General features: G+C 43.4%; 1 protein-coding gene across 22 annotated transcripts in view; it reads left to right on the top strand.

Annotated features, from left to right (window-relative positions):
• The first annotated feature begins 2,655 nt into the window (after nucleotides 1-2,655).
• Nucleotides 2,656-18,593, top strand: part of ADGRL3 (adhesion G protein-coupled receptor L3) — a 515,386-nt gene continuing 499,448 nt past the window's right edge. For 5 of the 22 annotated variants that reach the window (XM_061380010.1, XM_061379987.1, XM_061379994.1 and 2 more), the window contains exon 1: nucleotides 3,019-3,906. The gene's annotated coding sequence lies outside the window, so the exon portion shown is untranslated. Of the gene's footprint in view, nucleotides 2,947-3,015; nucleotides 4,076-18,593 lie in introns of those variants that run through there. The other 17 variants (XR_009729502.1, XR_009729503.1, XM_061380007.1 and 14 more) reach the window with 8 other exon arrangements.

Raw genomic sequence — 18,593 nt, forward strand, 5'->3', positions numbered from 1 at the left:
GAACAAGTCCAGAGGAGAGTCATGAGAATGATCAGGGGACTGGAGCACCTCCCGTATGAAGATCGGCTGAGAAAGGTGGGACTTCAGCCTGGAGAATGCTGTGTGGAGACCTTCCAGCAGCCTTCCGGTATCTGAAGGGGGCATATAGGGATGCTGGGGAGGGACTCTTCATTAGGGACTGTAGTGATAGGAGAAGGAAGGGGTAATGGGTTAAAACTTAAACAGGGGAAGTTTAGATTGGATATAAGGAGGAAACTCTTTCCTGTTAGGGTGGTGAGGCACTGCAATAGGTTGCCCAGGGATGTTGTGAATGCTCCATCCCTGGCAGTGTTCAAGGTGAGGTTGGACGAGGCCTTGGGTGATATGGTTTAGTGCGAGGTGTCCCTGCCCATAGCAGGGGGGGTTGGAACTTGATGATCTTAAGGTCCCTTAAAACCCTAACAAAAAAAAAAAAACAACAAAAAAACAACCAAACAAACAAACAAAAAAAAAATCAACTTGTAGGGCTGTGTTTCATTCCCAGAGAATGTGTGATGAGTATCATCAGAGATATAATCTTATCTTGGAAAATGTCGTATCTCTGACCATCCCAGCAGAGGAATTATTAAAGATTTGGGGGTTTTGGTGGTTTCTTTGTTATTTCTTTTTCTCCATGTTGCCCCTGGAAAAAGGGCTGTTACAGAAAAGGACCTTCCCAAGGATGGAGTGGTAGGTTCTCTCAGGGCTTTTCCCAGTGGGGAGGATGATTTTGGTAAGCCAAATGTGAGGCCCCAAACACAATGACTATTTAATTGCTTTAAAACATGCATCTTCTGAAAGTAAACATTTGTAAAAGGCTGTGCATCATTCACTGCGGCTTTTGGGGGTATTCTGCAGTCTTGTGGGAAAAGCCAGGTGTTCTCTAATCTGACTTTGCAGATGTGTACTGGAAACAAAAATTGATCTGTTATAACTTCTAGATTTCCACTCCCCTCCCTCAAAATTTCACCACAGTTGACATTCTTCCTTTATTTTTGCAGTGCCAGTGAGATAGGCCGTGATTTTATTATTGGGAAAACAGCATTTATGTTTATTGGGCTTAATTTTCCACAGCACATCAATGCATCCAGAATAGCAGTTCTTAACCTAAAATACACATTTCTATGCCTGTCTAACTACTGATGCAGCTGGGAACACATGTCAGCATCTTCCTGACTTATGGTCTGACTTAACAAACAAGATTAATTAATTCCTTTATCCCGCTGAACTGGATGGTCTTATAAGGTCCCTGTCTTTGGATATCCTCAAGGGCTTGTTGAAGAAATGGATAGTCAGAATAATAATTGGAGTGGGTCTTCTATTGGGGTGGACTGGGTGGTATTATTTGGGCCCTTCCAGCTCTCTTGGCCAGGAGTGCAGCAGTGTTCCCCCAGGTAGTTTGGGTTACTGGGTTAAGGTATAGTGTGTTGTATGTGTCAGCACTCAGGCAATTGGAAAACTTTTTGGGTTATTTTTTATCCTTTTTTGTTAAGAGAGTTTGGTTGGTTTGTGTCCTTCTCTCCAAAACTAAAACCAAAGGTATAATGCGGTCCCATGTTCCAGTCAAGCACCATTATTTCCAGAGGTTACTTGCGAGCATTTAAGGTAACAAACCTTAAAACAAAGGTAGAATTCTCGTCCTCTGACCTGGGTGTCCTTTTTTCTTCAGAGATCAGGGGATTTGTTTATTCTACCTCCTGGGGGCCCTAAGGCAGGGTCAGAGTGTGTTCCCCTGGCCCCAGTTTGCTGTGGGGCTGCCCTGAGCAGGGAGAGGATCTGTGATCAGCAGGTAGGCTGCTGAGGGCCACAGAGGTGATCTGAGGGCTGGAGCAACTCTCCCGTGAGGAAAGGCTGAAGAGAGTTGGTGTTCAGCCTGATGGAGACTCCAGGAAGACCTTATTGCAGCCTTTCAGTACTTAAAAGGGGCCTATAAGAAAGCTGGGGAGAGACGTTTTAGCAGGGCCTGTTTTACTCCTCAATAGAACAAGGGACAATGGTGTTAAACTAAAAGAGGGGAGATTAGGCTGGATGTGAGGAAGAAATGTTTTACAGTGAGGGTGGTACAACACTGGCACAGGTTGCCCAGAGAGGTGGTGCATGTGCCATCTCTGGCAACATTCAAGACAATGTGGTTCTGAGCAACCTGATCTAGTTGAAGATGCCCCTGCTCTTTGAAGGGGGGTTGAACTAGATGACCTTTGCATGTCTTTTCCAACCCAAGCTATTCTATGATTCTATGACTGACTGCTTGGCTGGGGACAAAAGGCTGAGTGGCCAGTTAGGAGGTGGGGTATGGTTCTGTGCCAGGAAGACAGGCTGTGATCTGCTTTCGGAGGGGGGGGAGCAATAGGCAGAGGAGGTGGGGAAACCAGCAGGTGATGGTTCTTTGCTGGAAAGTCAGGCTGTGATTGGCTGTTTGGCTGTGGACAAAAGTCTAGGTGGCCAATCAGGTGGTAGGGAATCTAGTGTGGAATGGTTCCATGCCTGGTAGGCAGACTACGATTGGTTGTCTGAGAGGGGAGCAACGGGTAGAGTGGCCAACTGGGCGATGGCATACCTTTGGGAGGAGGTGTAGGGGCAGTAGACAGCTTGCGGGAAGGGAGTGCAGTGCGGACTTGGGGGCAGTGCAGCGCAGCGCAGCTCGGCGGTAGCCCCCGGTGGTGCGGAGCCGTGCCGTGCCGGCCGTCTGGCTGCTAGGTGGAGCCCGCGTCCGCGCAACTCAGATCCGGGCCCTCGCCGCTCCCCCGCCCCTCGGCTCGTCGCCCGCCCGGCTCCGTGCAGCCGCCGCCGGGCAGGGCAGCATCGCTGGGCTTCCCGCCGCTGCCTCCTCCTCCTCCTCCCCGGGTCCCCATTCTCGCTGCCCGCCCAGCCCTGCGGGGGACGCTGGTGCTGCGGGTCCCGCCGCCTCGGAGCCCACTCCCCGTGTTTGTACGTGTGCGGTGCGTGTGTGTGCGTGCGCTGTGCAGAGCTGAACCAAGCAGTGTCGGCGGGGCCGCCCGCCTGCGGCCATGGGCCCCCCCCGTGCCCGTTAGGCACCGCGCGGGGCGCGCCGGCGGAGCCGCCCCCCGCCCGCTTGTCCGCGCCGAGCCGCGCCGGGGCTGGCGGTCTCCGCAGCGGGAGAAGGAGGAGGAGGAGGAAGAGGAGGAAAGATCTGGGGTGCCGGCGGAACACGGGGGGCTGAGGACCACCCGCCTCCGTTTGCGCGGGCGCCTTTGTGTCCCCCAGCCCCGGTGGAGCGAGGGGCCGCGGGCAGGGGAGCGGATGCAAAGAGCGGCTGGTGCTGGAGGGGGAAGAGAAAAAGGGGGATGGTGGAAGATTTCTCTCCCTTTTTTTTTTTTTTATTTTTTTTTTCGGTGGTCTCTTCGGCAGCGGCTGTTCTTCTCCAGCAGCGGCAGCAGCAGCAGCAGCAAAAAAAGCAGAGGCAATGACTCTGCCGCATACGAATCGCCTGGCCGGTGGTGCCGGCTCTGGAGACATCACCTTGCTCTGAAGTTGCCCACCTGGAGGAGGTAAATCGGAGCGGGGCTTTGGTCCAGAAGGGTCGGCGACGACGGGGGAGACAAGGGAGCGATCGCCTCCCCCCATCTCCACACACCCTCCGTCCTCCGGGAGGAAGCCTGTGTAGCAGAAGAGCACGGCAGAAAAGGAGAGACTTTCTCTTCGTCCTTTTTTTTTTTTTTCCTTTTTTTTTTTTTTTTTTTTTTTGAGGGACGTTCCTTGCTTCTCATCCCCCCTTTTCCTGCTGGTTGGGGGCTTTGGTACTCTGGTCAGGTCTGCTTCCTACCCCCACCCCTGGTTTTAATGGCTGGATTGTGGCAGCAGCTCCCTGCTGCAGGTTGTTGAGGAACTGATGGAGACTTGCATCTCAGGAGCCGGAGATGACTAAAGGTAACTAACCACCCAGCGGATGGATGCTCACCAGCCATTGCCTGGCCGTCAGTTGCACCTTTGCCCGGTTGCATTGGGCTGAAGGATGCCAGCTGCCCTGGGTGCACGCTTGGATTGAATTATTTCATAATAAGGATAGTTTTGCCTTCGGGGGGGCTGGATCCTTCAGGTAACGGGGGAGCATCTCTCTGGGTCTGGATGCTGGGAAGACAGTGAGGACATGGGGTGTGCTTCTAGTTAAGAAATGCCTTGTAGACTCCAGCTGGATTTGGCCGTGGACAACTAGGGTGGTGAAGACAGTGAGTAGATGGAGGAGATCTGGTAGGTGTTCTTCTTCTCCCTTCTGTTTCTCTATGAAAGGCACCACGTTGGACCGGTGGATTTGCTAGTGTTACACTGAGAAATTCCAGAGTTTCACGTGTCTCTTGCCCCTTCATGGATCTACATTTCTGTTTAATTGCTGAAGGGAGCCTCGAGAGGTAAATGCTTGTTTTCCTGGATAGCAGGAGGCAGCGAGTGAGCAGGGAGCATGCATGGGTGGGGATGTTGCTGAACTGGGGGTGGGAGGTGTGGATATGGGGTGGTAAGACAGAAGTCTGTATCCAGACCAATGGCCCTGGTTTACAGGTAGGTGCAAGCTTCTGTTCTCTTGAAGGCAGAGAGCGAAATGTATGGTCCAGGTAGATACATTGCTAGAGATGTCAGTGCTTCCCACCTCCTGACTGAGATTGCATTGCTGGCTCCGACCGTATAGGGCTGGCATTCATCAGAAGGATTTTTGAGCAAAAGGGCTGGTGTTTGTGGCTGGAGTAAGAAAATTGCCCTTTTTTAAATGCCTTTTTTTTTTTTTTCCCTAAACTCTTGGTTTATTTGCTTGGTTAATTATTTATTTTTGTTCCCCTCACAATCATCTTTTGACTGTTTAACTTGGAAATATGGTTGTGAGGCTGATGATTGCTCCCTGCCATGAACTAGAAAACAGTCCTTTTCTGTTTCCCAGCCTACAGTCTACCTCAAGCTGGTGCCCTTTATTGCTAATGAAGATGTAGGTACAATGCCTTGGGTATTTGGGGAGTTGCCTTAAAGGGTTGAGTTTGATCAGCAACTGGGTGTCTAGCGTTGTCCATAGAAACAACATAGCCCCCCCACCCCATTCCCCTGTGGACAGGCAGATGTTTAGTTTTGCGAGAGGGATGGTAACGTAGGTTAGAAAAGGAGCCTCTTTTTCTCTCCCTTTCCGGATAGGCATGTGATTCTTCTCTGCGGTAGTTAAAACAAGTTGTATATGGTGAAAAGCAATGGATTGTTGTCTGTTTGTCACTAACATCCATCACTTCAGCCAAACCAGCCCATGTCTATTGTATTTACTTTCCTTGTATTGTATTTAGATCACTCATTAGTGGGTATGAGCATTTCCACCCCCCCAGTCCTGGTTATAGGCAGATAGCTGCTTAGGAGGAAGATGAGATGCAGAAATTAAAAAGGGTGGAAATGCCATCTGTGTCTGGATTATAAGGCAGATAGGTAGTCTGCTGGTTGCAGGGTTGTGGGTTTTTTTTTTTTTTTTTTTTTTTTTTTTTTCGTTTTTTTTTTTTTTTTCTTCCTTTTCTGTACTACACCACTGATTGATTATTCCAGAGCACTGGATTTTCAAAGCTAGCCCCCCCCCTTCCCTCCCTTCCCCTTTCCCTCCAAATCTTTGATGGAGTAAAGAAATAAATAAATTCCATTTTTGTTGTGGAATGCCATCTCTTAAAGAGCGCAGCCAATGCTTCCTGCTTGGTGTGGAGTAGTAGCATGTGCTATGTAGAGCTCATTTATCATCATTGTCAGGGGTTTGAGATATGAACAGGCGTCTACTGTGCATTCATTAGGAAAAATCCTTCCATTGAGTTTTTTGTGGGGATAAACCAGGTGTTGCAGGTAAAAATGGGCAGCTGTCAAAAACTCTGCAGTTGTCACTTAAGTATACCAGACTGGGAAGGGAGAAAATCTGCTCACCTGTGCTAATGCTGGGTAACAAAGTTCAGGTTGGGGCTCCACTGTAAAGCTGTATTTATTTTTTTTTCTAAAGGTAAAACAACTGTTCTTAGTCCCCTTGTTGTGGTTGAGGCTGCTCCTTTTCCAGCACCTCAAGAGTACTGTTTCCCTTTTTAGGCTTGGTTTACTATGAAGTGACTGTTGTTACATGCTAGCAAAACATAAAGTGGATAAAGTTCTCTGATGCATCTGTTTCCAAAAGACTGAAGTATCTATAAAGCTAGTGTCGGCCTGTGAGTTCTGTGTGATTTTTATTACTCAAAAAAATATAACTTCTCTCATTTCTTCTGGGGCCTGTAAGGAGAATATATGTTTAATTTTGCATTTAATTCCAGAGCAAGCTAAATGGCACTGCAGATTGATGACAGTGAGAACACCTAGTCCTGCTTTGTGGGGCAATGAGATTTTAATGGTATTTATTAAGTTTAGGGCTAGCGAGTCGATGCCTTGATCGTTTGTTTGACAAAAACAGGAGCTGGTTTTTGGTTTCTTGGTGCCTTCCAGGGACAGTGGAACAGCTTGTGTCAGCCTAGGAAATTCCTTCCCGAGTGCCTGCTGGGTTGATTCCCCTCCTTTGTTTGCCGCAGCTGGTGCTCAACTGCATGTCCCACAGGTTGGAATGCCTTGGGGACTGTGATGTGGTGGAGGTGCTCAGCTTGCCTATCCTGGTGTTAAATGCAGAAAAGACTTTTTCCTCCTGCAGCAGAAAACAAATTGCCCTGTCTGCTGCTGTGAAAATGAAGCTGGTGCCCTGTGCTGACTGGGAGAGAAATGCAAGCATGTTTGTAGGTGAAGGTGTAGGCACACACATTGAGCCGGCTGGCTGGCTGATGAGCTGGCTGCCTGCGTGATACCTAGTACTGCAGGGTTGTTATAAAACCAAACAAACATATATTAAACGGCAGGTAGGCCAAATGATCCTCCAGGACTGGAGAGGAATATGCATGACCTTTAGCTTTGGTCAACCGTCAGTTGGAGGGTGCGATGCTGCCATCAGGGTTTTCGCATTCAGAGCATGAGCGTATGCATCATCAACACCAGTAAATGAGATGCACACAGGAGAGTGAAGTCATTGTAAGTGGAGAAGCTGTGGGAATGGGTGATTTATTATTACAGATTTTAATACTAATAGTGTTGGGACTGGTGTAGATTGACTAGGAAACTACTTCATGCATCACATGCTGTAAAGGATGGGCTGAAGACTGCTGAAAGAGATGGAATTCAGGGAACAAGAATGGATCAGGGAAAAGCTAAAACATGGAGGATGGGCACAAGGCTTCTCAAGTTTTGGTGTTTTTTTTTTTTCATTATGTTATGTGGTGGATGTGGAAACAGCCTAAGGCTGTGTTTGGAGGGATTTTGACAGAACTTTGTACTCCTTAGAGCATTCTTGTATATCATGAGGTGCTTGGAAGAACAACTAAAGAATTATTATTTTTGAGCATTTGTGATATAAAAGTAGGCATGACAATATTGATATATTGCTTGGGACAATACTGAGACACCAGGAGAGCCCTGCAAAATTAAAAAGTGTTTTCCTGCCACATTTAATGATAGGCTGCTTATTGGGGTGAGATGTACTTGGTGAGCATTGAAGTTTTAAAGAGATGTTTTTTGTAGTTCATGCAGACTTGCAGTTCATTCCTGCTGGTCCCTTTCTTGTTCAATAGATGTCCTCCTGCTAGGATGTGAATACTAGAAATGCACCATGATGACAAATTTTGAGTGTATGTACACACTTCAGCCTGTGCTGTTTATCTGTAGATAGCTAGGATGGAGAGCTAGAAAATGCGTAATTTGTAATAGCTCACTCTGCCCCGGGGTATTTGTAGGAATGTAACTGTCGAAGGCAAGGCAGTGTGGCATGCTTACCTGTGACTGTCATCTCGCGGAATCATGTCTGCCTTGGCAAATCTTTGTCACGATCCACACAATCACTTAATATCAGTCTCTTTAATCCCTTATTGGGATGCGTGTGAATATGTCCTTATTTTTGAAGGTGCTGAGATGCTCCAGCACTTCTTGATCTCATCCTGGTGCCTGCAGGCAGTGGGAGCTCCCAGAGAAGGCTGCTGAAGTAGAAGGAGGAGTTTGCTTTCGAGCATCTGCTTTTAATTCTTGGCTACTTTAATGGCAAGGAAACCACCTCCTACTCAAACCTGTGATGTGATTCTATCTAAGACGTTATCACATTGCCTGTTTTTAGCCTCTCAGTTTGCGGTGTAATGCTTGCTTTACATTCCTCCTTAGATAATCCCTACAGTGTAGTCTAAAATGCATGCGTCTCCTGCGTGCAAGCTGGGTGTTCATTTCAACACTAACTTTTACTTCAGCAGCCTTTTCAGAGAGCCTTCTGATTTTGTGTTTACCAGTTGTTGCAACAAGCATCTGTATCCTTAGCAAGGTAGCTAGTCCTTTCAGGCAATAAAGGCTTTATTTTAATTGTGTTCTGTCCCACTGTTTTACTTACTAAGCAGTGCTCAATGTGGGATTTTTTCCTAGCCTGTCAGAAACATCTGTTTTACCCTGGCAGAGAAATGAGGACCAAACTGTTTTTTAAATGGCTTTTTTTTGTTTCTATATTTTTCTTCCCTTTTTACACTTTTAATCTCTACTTCTTCAGGCCTGCTCCCATCCAAGGGAGGTATCAATGAGTTTGCAGTGGGGTTTCTGCTGTAGTCAGTGGGGCACTTCTCTTGGCTTCCCTGTGAGGGGAAGATGCTCAAGAATCTCATATGTGGTCTCTTCTTAAAAGATGCTTCAGAATATCAGCTGTGGTATCTTTTCATTTCAGAAACATTCCCCCACTTCAGCATCATGTTTCTACTAATTGTGTTGTTACATCTTTGCTGGAAGTGACATTTCAGGCTGAACAAAGCTGTGTATGCTGGTCAAGTCTTGGAATCTGTAAAAGCTTCTAAAATCTGTGTATGAAAACAGTCAAAAATTAAAATCAAGACACTGCCATTTGAGACTTGACCACTTTCAGTTTCAAGAATCATGAAATGGGATACCGATTCTAAAGAAAGCAAAGAAGAGTTTGGAATCTGTCCTGATTAGGCAATATGAAGTTATATACTTCATTTAGAAGCCTCATAGTAATAAACTTTTACACGGCATCCATTGATATATGGCCTCACACTACCAGGATTTTTTTATTTTTTTTAAAGTACCTTAGTCAACATGTGAGTAATTACACAGGAATTATTTCAGTGGTTACAAATGTAACTGCTTCAGCAGTCTGAAGCACAACTCGGGTTCATTGCAGTGGATAGTTGACAGGGAACAGCTTTGAAATATTTTGCACAAGATTTTGAGTAGGTTGGATCATAGCTTTGCTACTATTAATTGTTAATGGCTTTGGTGACTTGATTGCAGTTGCACTGATTTATGCCAGGTAAGATCATCAATTTTGAACTTTGCAGCGCAGCTATGCATTTCTAAAACATACAGGGAAATATCATAAATAGAAAGGATCAATATGAATATTTCCTTATAACAATGCAAAGTTAAACCAAAGTGAAACAGGACTCTGCACTTCTGTAGAAGTGGTGCTCAAAATGTAATCACAAATTGCCCTACTATAAAATCCTGTGCAAAGGTGTCAGCGCTGAACAGCACTGTTCTGAAAAGAGGTCTGGTTTTAACCTGGCACTTTCAGATAAGACTCTGAGTGGTTTTATACCAACAACAAGTAGTTTGCTTGTAACGACATTGCATACAATGCATATGATTTTTTACAATAAGCCCCTTTCCCACACTGTGGGAACCAAGAATGTAATTACAGAGGTGAGGACATTGCGTGAATGGGCACTGTTTGAAATTAGAGGGATAGAAACATTCTGAGTAATGCAGTCTTAGCTCATCCATTTATTATATTATAGACACATATATAGACTTAGAAATATCAACATTTGGGGAAAAATGCAGATCTGATTTTTTTTTTTGGTCAAACTTGAAGTGAAAAAGATGTATCTAAGAATTGCACCTACGCACAATATACATGTACCTGCATCTCTGTGTGCACATACATGGGTTTTGTGAAATGGTGCTGCTGATGCACAGATTATTTTTTTTTTATATATTTTATTTTTTCTGGAAAAACTTTTCTCCCACTTGATTTTTCTGATTCTTTTTTGAGTTCTTGGCATGTAGGTGCAGTGATGGGCAGTAGCAACAAAATACTTGTGCATGAGCCTGGAGTTTTAAAATTTTAACTGACCTACTGCTCAGTTAGTAGTCTGACACCAAAATAAAATATTCAGATATAATTTCATTTTCAGATATAATGAGCTTCCACGCATTTTATCAGAGTTGATGCTGATCCTTGCTTCTTTGTTGTAGGACCCTGTTCCCATTATGAAGTTGCTGATCCCAAGCCTGCTAATGAAAGTTTTTTTCACTTCCCTACCACTGCAGAAGAGAAATGTCATTGTGTTGCAGAATTGCTGTTTGGGGCTTTCTTGGGGATGTCAGCATTTTCCTTCAAGCAAGGACTAGGGGTATGTTAGAGCTAAGTATGCTAGCTAACTTTGGACTGGTCTTAGATGGTGAATGAGCTGCCAAGCTGTTAACTGTTGTTTTGTTCTTTTTGTTTGGGATTTTTGTTTGCTGTTTGTTTGTTTTTAACATAAGCGGTATGTTGTGTTAGGAGGACACCAGAAAAGAAGGGAAGTATTAAGCGACAGCAACACCGCGGTTCTGTTTGATCGGTGAGTCTTGCTGTTTACAAGTCCTGCAGAGGCACTGCGCTGCCTTGCCATTCAGTGCTGTGTCATAAACCAAGTCTTGGCTTAAACTCGTGAGAATAGGGGAGGGACCCAAGCCCAGTTTTTGATGTTCTGCATGGGTGGGTACCCTGAATACTCAGATGCATTCCAGTGACAGCTGACTCTGTAAAGGGATTTTCAATAGCTCTCTGTGGTTTTTCTTTTCCTCCTTTTTTCCTTTCTTTTTTTTTCTTTTTCTTTTCCTTTTTTCCTTTCTTCTTTTTTTCCTTTCCTTTTTTTCTCCTTTTTTTCTTCATTTTTTTTCTTTCACTTTTTCTCCTTTCTTCTTTTTTTCTTGGCTGCTGGAGGAAAGGACAAAAAAATAAAAGGCACTTGTGGTGGTATCCCTTTGAATAGGTTTCACCTCTGGAGAGAGTTGAGGGAAATTTCAGGGGTCATGTTAACTCCTTTTCTTTCATGCTGCCCTTGTGTATGTGTTACTGACTGACACATCATCCTTTCAAAATGGTGCAAATTCCCATCACACACTTGAAAGGGGACAGGTTTTTGTTGGGGATTTTTTGGTGCCTTTTTTTTTTTTTCCATCAAAATGTATGCTGCAGGTTTTGTATCAAGAAATATCTGCTGTATAATGTGAATCCTTATTGGCCACTTTTGTCTCTGTGTTCTTTTGCATCTCTTGGGTTTGTTTTGGTTTTTTGTTTGTTTTTGTTTTTTTTTTTGTCATTTGTGTTCCATCCCCTCCCGCCCCTTTCCTCCACAGTAACAAAAGTCTTTTGAATACTGTTCTGGATCACTTTTTATATTAAGGCTATCTGGAGGTACAGAAAACTGGTTTGCAGTCCCATAGTAGATGTCATATCCAGAGAACAGCCATTCTTGTTTCCAGCACACCACAGACTGCTATATTGGACACTGCAACTCAGCTCAACTTTGTCGGAATTGTGTGTGTGATCTAAAATGTTATTTCTTTGGATTTAGGATATTGCAATCAAGGCCTCTAATCATTTGGAACTGTGGTGTATATATCCTACTTCCTTCTGAGGGAAATTATGATGTGACTACTGCACTTGCAACCCCCACACTTGCAATTTGCACAGACTTCTTTGAGAAAATGTCATTTTGGATTATCTCATTTTTAAGAAGGACAGTAATATTGCAATTGCTGCTTCATCTGATATAACGCCAAAATCATGTGTGTCTCCTTGTGTAAAACTCATCCTCATAGGTATTTGAAATAAAGGGATTATGCCGCATAGAGTGATAACTTTTGACCTTTTGACAAGCAATCCACAATTACAATCATAATGTACATTGTAGATCTCCTTAAGTAGGTCACCAGTTTTGAGCAAGTGTTGTTGCTAAAGACGGTGTGATGCAGTTTCAGTTGGGGGAGTGGGGAGCACTTCGCCATATAACATTGATAATTTTCCAAAGGAAGGCTAAAATACAGCAAGGAAATTATACCTATGCAATTGTCCTTCTTTTGATGAGAAATACAGGTACATATCATTGAGCTCTTGAACATATACCCAGCTGAGCAGCCTGTGTTTGCAGTGGGGCTGAGTTGTTGCATAAAACTCAAGCACCTGTAGAACAAAGTTGGCCAGTAGACTTAAGGAGTTGTTTATGTCAGCCTAAACTGAGAAGTTACAGTCTTTCCATTCAAGGGGAGAATTTGGACCTCTGCTGTGTCTGTTAGGGATGTTTGCAGCAGGTAGAACAGGATTTGGTGGGAAATGTATCGAAGAACTGTCTTGCCATTTGTATCTTCCAGCTTTGGGAACAGCAGATGCGGGGATGTCTTCTTCAATGCCTTTACACTTGACTGCTCTCTCATACCATGAGAGTGAAGGGCAGATCAGCATAACCCATGGGCCAGGCTGTAAGGGTTGGGATGCCACCTTTTGTTTGACCCTTTTCAAGCTGTGGACTTAAGCACAGCAAGGGTCCAGGGTTCCTCCCAAGTTCGTGTAATTTGGGGGCAAAGCCTATTCCAGTAGTAGTCATTGTTGTAAAGCTGCAAGTTAAATACATAAATAAATAAACAAATAAAAATTTATAGCCAAAGTAATAGGTAAGTTAATGAAGAATATGATGGAAGTCTGGTCTGTAGTGATATAGATCTATTTTGCAGCTGTAGTAACATAATACAGGATTTTTTTGAGCTGCTTTCTCCTCTTATTACTGCAATAAAACAAATGGCAAAGTGTATGTTGACCTAGGGGTGCCAAGTCTACTCCTAATTTCTAATCAAATAGTTCTCTGCTGGGCTGCAGTTGGAGCTATTGCCAAACACCAAGGAGATAGTCACGTTTGTTTTTTTTCCTCTGTAAATCACTTTTCCTTTTATGCCATGGACATTTGTGCGGGTGATTCCTTGTTGACCATAAAGATATGGGTTTTGTTGTCTTTCATTTATGTTCTCTATTGAATTAGCAGAATTACGTGGTTTTGTCTGTCACACTTGGGTGGGATACTGCAGTGATTTAATTTAAAATGAGAGAGATGTCTTCATTTTAAGGAAAACCATGGCTAAGTGGTGAGAGTAAGCAGGTTTAGCCTTTACCAGAAGCTCTAATTAGAAGAAATCCCATGTACGGTTGACCTTGACTATTGAGACAACCCTCAAAGAAGAAAGAGCACTAAAAATTAGTATGCTGCCAGTGCTGCACTTTTATTATTTGACGTTATTAAGCAAACTCGGTGTGTATTTCTTTTTTGAAGCGTTTGATTAAATGTGCGATCTTATCTTGGCAAAATGGCCCGCTGGGCTGCAGACAGTGGTGTTCAGAAATGAAATTTGTTTAGAGCCTCTGTACAGACATTTATTCAATGAGACCTTTCTTGAATAATAGATGTGACAGTGAGATAGCTGTGCAACGTGTTTTGGGGATTGGGGCTTTTTTATTTTTTTTGGTGTAGGGAGTTGCATGTGAGAAGATAACACAAATACATAGGAGTGAGAATATGATATATATGAAGGGATATTATCATATATTGCAGAATCAGGCCCCAGTTATCCCAAGACTTATCTCTGAGCCAAGCTTTGCACACTTCAGCACCTCCCTGTTGGCATATTGTTTGGCATATCAAGTGATGCATATAAATATCTAGCTCTGTATCGATAATCTTATCTTTTAGCTAGAACTTTAAAGATGCTTATATTTCTGTCAGTAAGAAGCAAAATCCCACAAACATTCACAAACAACAAACCAGAGAAGGACTGGTAATTGACTTGTGGGGTCAGTGCTGATGTTCTTAAGTAGTTCTTTGGTTTATAATAGTCCCACCAAGTCAGTGAGACTAAGGGCGTAAGTCTAGTCTATGCATAAGGAAGGCTTCTGTTGTGTCCAGTGGTGGTCAAATGTGATTTGTAGGCAAATATTTTCATCTTCTTTTTTTATTTTTTTTTCATTGGACAGTACTTGTTAGGCACAGCTACTATGGGACCCTCCATCAGGGAAAAAATTACCTAAATGGGGCTTTCAGTTTTTAAGTGTTATCAGAGATGCAATGGAATATATCTGTTTTCCAGCAAAACAGTCAACTTCATTATCGTTTTCCATACAGCTCACAGGAATAAGATTTCATTGAATGTATGGGATACACAAGATTTTCAGCTGTTGACACATGATTACACACCTTGCTTTTCCCAACATGCAGCCGAGAAGGAACATGAGTACCTGGAAATATATTTTTTAGTTTTGTTTTGTTTTTTTTTCCTCAGTAGTGGACTTATAAGAATATACTGTGGTGATCTCTGAGGGTAAGAGATGTAAGTTTTCTGAGCAGTTTAGTCTTCCCGTACAAAAGGGCCTTTTTTATATAGAAAGTTTGCTTTTGCATAAAAGGAGTCCCAGAGTGCCTCTGATGTAAAATTGTGTTTTGATCAATCCCCATCCACCCCGCTGCTCTCCTGCATTGTATAGCAGCTGTCTTTACATCAGGTTAGATGGTGATTAAGTGCTTTCTTCTTTTACAGGTAAAACCAAACCCTTCCCTTACAGATGTTAGGAGATGTGAGCTCCATGCCTTAATGGTGTGCTGAGGTGCCAACTTAGAAGCTCTCCAGCATACGATGCTCCGGCTGTTCATTATCTTTGCTCTTTGGTTAATGTGGTAGTTTTTGTCAGAAGTGGTACAGCTTTTAGGACTTTTTGATAACTTTTAATTACAGATATATTTTTCTTTCCTGGTTCACAGCTAATCCCACCAGATATCAAATGCAGGTTCATGAAGCTGGATGTAAAGTACCGGAATTCATGTGTCTGGTAGCCCTATACATTTTGCCATAATGCTTTCCTGAGCTTGAGGGATAGTTTCTGTTTGCAAGGTGATTTATGTAAGTGGTGTACAGCCTGTAAACCTGTAGCTTACAGGCATATTTTAAGGGGCTTTCCATAGATCTGCAGCTGGATACAAGTTGTCTTTTATCAGAGACAACAAACTCAGCCATGGGTCGAAGACCATCAAGCATGATCATTCTAGATGGTGTCCCCAGTGTTGGTTTGTTGCTGAGGGTGGTGAAGCTGCCTGCCATGAAATCATCCCTCTAGGATGCTGGTAGGCAGTGGGGAAGAGTTGGGGCAAGGGCAGCCACATTTATAACCGCTTTGTTGGTTTTGTGAGAATGACAGGTATACTTGGCCCTGGCGTGAGCTCAGTGAGGTGCTCAGACAGGTACCTGCATGGAAACCAGGTAATAATCCAGCCTTTAAAAAAGCCCCAGACAACAACCAACATTTTAAAATAGTCCTTTATGTATATGAAACTTGCACATGAAAGTACAGCCTGCTAGAAAAGGTAGTGGTCCCATTATGGTCTGCTTAAACTGCAAGTTGGTCAGGAAAATGAAGATGGCAAATTCACTGGACTGGAGTCTACTTGACAACAACTCTTCTACAAAAGCAGAAGGTCTAAGTAGCTCCATACACAGTGGTTTCTGAGCTGAGTTTGGTAATTTTTTTCTGAACTGGGAATGGTAACCTGGTCTAATTTTTTCTTCTTTTCATATGTAAATGCTGCAGAGCTATAGCATTTCATCTAATTTCAAACTCTTCATGGGGCTCTAAAATAAGTCCATCACAGATAGATTTCTAGGGTGGCTGTTTAAAGAGGGAGGTGCCATCTTTTACTGGCATCCTGTTACTCCTAAAGCTAAGCGAGTGTTTTTCATTAAAAAGCAAAACCCCAAAACAACAACAACAAGAAGAAAACCAAAACAACAAAACATTTGTTGTACATGCTGGGTGTGCTTGTTGGTTTGGTCCATGCTGTGAAGGCATCGCTGATGCATCCCTTCCTGAGAGACACGGTGGCCTGTGGCGAAGGAGCAGTGTTACTCCTGTACTAAGAGGTATTTTGTAGTCCCATTTACCTGTCTGGAAGTCACCTTTGCAGAACTTGAGGATTCTGTGCAGTTGTATGGGCTTTGGAGTTTCAGTTCCTGCTGAAGGTCCCACATGGTTCATCTCTCTCAGTGGCAAAAGCTAATGCTATGCAAATACTATCAAAAGGTAAAGTTCCTCCTTACAACACCACCCTAGGACTCAAGGGAACTCATCCAGCCATGCATTACACAAAACCTATGAGAAGGGGATAACACTCATGCTGGAAGCAGCACAGGGTGTCTTGCTGCAGTGCATCCTAATTGTTCCACTTAGCAATAGACATTTGTGTGGGTGTACTTTTTACTGTTGTTGAATTTTTGCCCGATTTTGCCTAAGATGCCTGATTTTTGTTAGGGAGTAAGGGACTAATCACAACCATGCAGTTAAACTTGTGTGTGTGTGCAGTAATAAGGTTCAAAGGTTGCTGTGTAATTATGGAATGAGGATCCGTTTGTGCCCTGACAAGTGTCTTCCTTTCCAGCAGATCAGGGGCTGATGCCTGGCTACCCCATCCTTTTCCAAGTCAGTTGCCTACTCTATTTTCTTACAGTTTCTCCACCTCCATTTCCGGCCTTACTACGTCAGACACCCAAGATATGTAAAGATGATCTATGTGTATCTACTGATGCTATTATAACACGGAGAAAAAGATTTAAATTAAACAAGAGGACATCTTTAATCAACTAAAATAATAGCAGAGTCACTGCTTTGTTTAATGCAGGCCTGAGGTCTCAGGACTGAGATTTCAGAAGCTGGCAAGAAACTTCATCATTTGGGAAGACCTGGTTTGAGCCACAAGTTAATCATATTGAGATATCTTGAAGTTGCCTTACAATGTTTGTGCTGTGGTGTTCAGCTATAGTTGCTGGTGTTGCATGTAGCAAAAAAGATTCTGGCATATGCCTATAGAGGAGCATGAGCAGGTAGCTATGTAGTTGCCTCCATTGAGCTTATGGAGGGGACTTTTTTTCCTACCCTTTTGCCTTTTCTCACCACCTCGTACATTGGTTCTCATCTTATTTGCATTTTAGGATATCAGGCCAATGAAAAACGTATTTCCTTGTTTTTCATACTGGTATGATTTTCTTCTTGTCTCTGTACTGCTCTTGTCAGGTATGTTTATGGTGAAGAGTCAGTTTTCACTTTAAACTTAGAAGAAGGTATCTTTCCCTTACTAATTTGGCCTGAGCCAATGCTCTGAGATCTTTGAAGTGATATGGAAATGTCCCTTCATTTGCATGCTTGAATGGAGGCCAGCAAAGGTTTTCTTGTGTGGGCTTGCTTTGTTTGTTTTCCTCAAAAGCTGTGTGTTGATTCAGGCCAGTTGCTGCTGATACAATGTTTGGATATAGTGTTTGTAGCTAATTAAAAATAGCCACTAATTGAGAGCCGAATGTTGTGGACTTGAATTTAGCTGCACATTAGCTCAGATAAGAGTTTTCCTGGAAATGTAAAGAGCAAAACTACTTGAAGAGGCTTGCAAAAATCTGCTTTGTACAATTTGGAGATGCCGTTGAGAAGTAATTTAGTGGCAACTTATAATACTGCTAAAATATGTGGGAAATTGAAGTTTTGAAAAAGTGCTATGTCTTGTCACTTTACGTGTAAGTAATAAGTCACAGGTTATCACTTCATACGGTTAATAGGGCCATTGCCTGCAGGTACCAGCAGCAGAAGTATTGAATTCAGTTGTACAAGTGTGGCATGGTGTAATCCCCTTGTGCCACATGATCTGTCTGCTGGACTTCCTTCAGTCCCCATGCTGATTGCAGAGTATCCACAGAGCCACATTTGGTGGTTGACTGGCTGGTTGCTGTTCGAGGCTGCTAATGGATAAGCTTCAAATGGTTTACAAGCTCATTAGCAAGCTTTTATTGCACTGCTGAAGTGTGGTGCACAGGAAGCAGGCATTGTTCTGGCTTGTTTGTTTAGCTAATTGATATTTTTATAATTCTTTTATTCTGCACCCCAGTTTTGCTGTGGTATTTGTATGTGGGGCTTTTGTGGAGTTTTGATTTTGTGGGTTCTTTTGGGTGTGTTTTTGGTTTTTAAGAAGGCTAAGGTAGGTTTACTTTATCTGGCTGAACAGAGGTGTCTGTATGCAAACTGATCATTTAAATTGGTATTCTGGCTAGTGGAAAGAGGCAGCCACTTTTGAGGCATGATTCCTTTCTGTATTGTGTTGACATTTGAAATAGGTCAGATGAATTGCACCCTAAAAACCTTATTTCTCTCTACTGACTATAAAGGAAGTCAAAGGTGACAAGCTCGGAGACATTTTACACTGCAGATACCTCAAGGTGGAGGGGTGAATCCCACCCTAGGAAATTACTCTCCTTGGGTTGCAGTGTGTTTCGTATTTAAATTTGAATCTGTGTGATAAGCTGGTACTTGGTGCCACAAAGCTGATCCAGCAGGAGGTGGAGAGGAATTCAAACGGTCCTGGTCTTCACAAAAGTAATGCCCAGGAGGAGCTCTCACTCAAAAGAAGACTGGCAAGAGTTGAATTGATATAAGGCATGTG

Source organism: Neopsephotus bourkii, unplaced genomic scaffold (genome assembly GCF_033783945.1).
Source record: "Neopsephotus bourkii isolate Nb327-2 ecotype Australia unplaced genomic scaffold, CSIRO-AGI_Nbou_v1 NB_1781, whole genome shotgun sequence".
NCBI lineage: Eukaryota > Metazoa > Chordata > Aves > Psittaciformes > Psittacidae > Neopsephotus > Neopsephotus bourkii.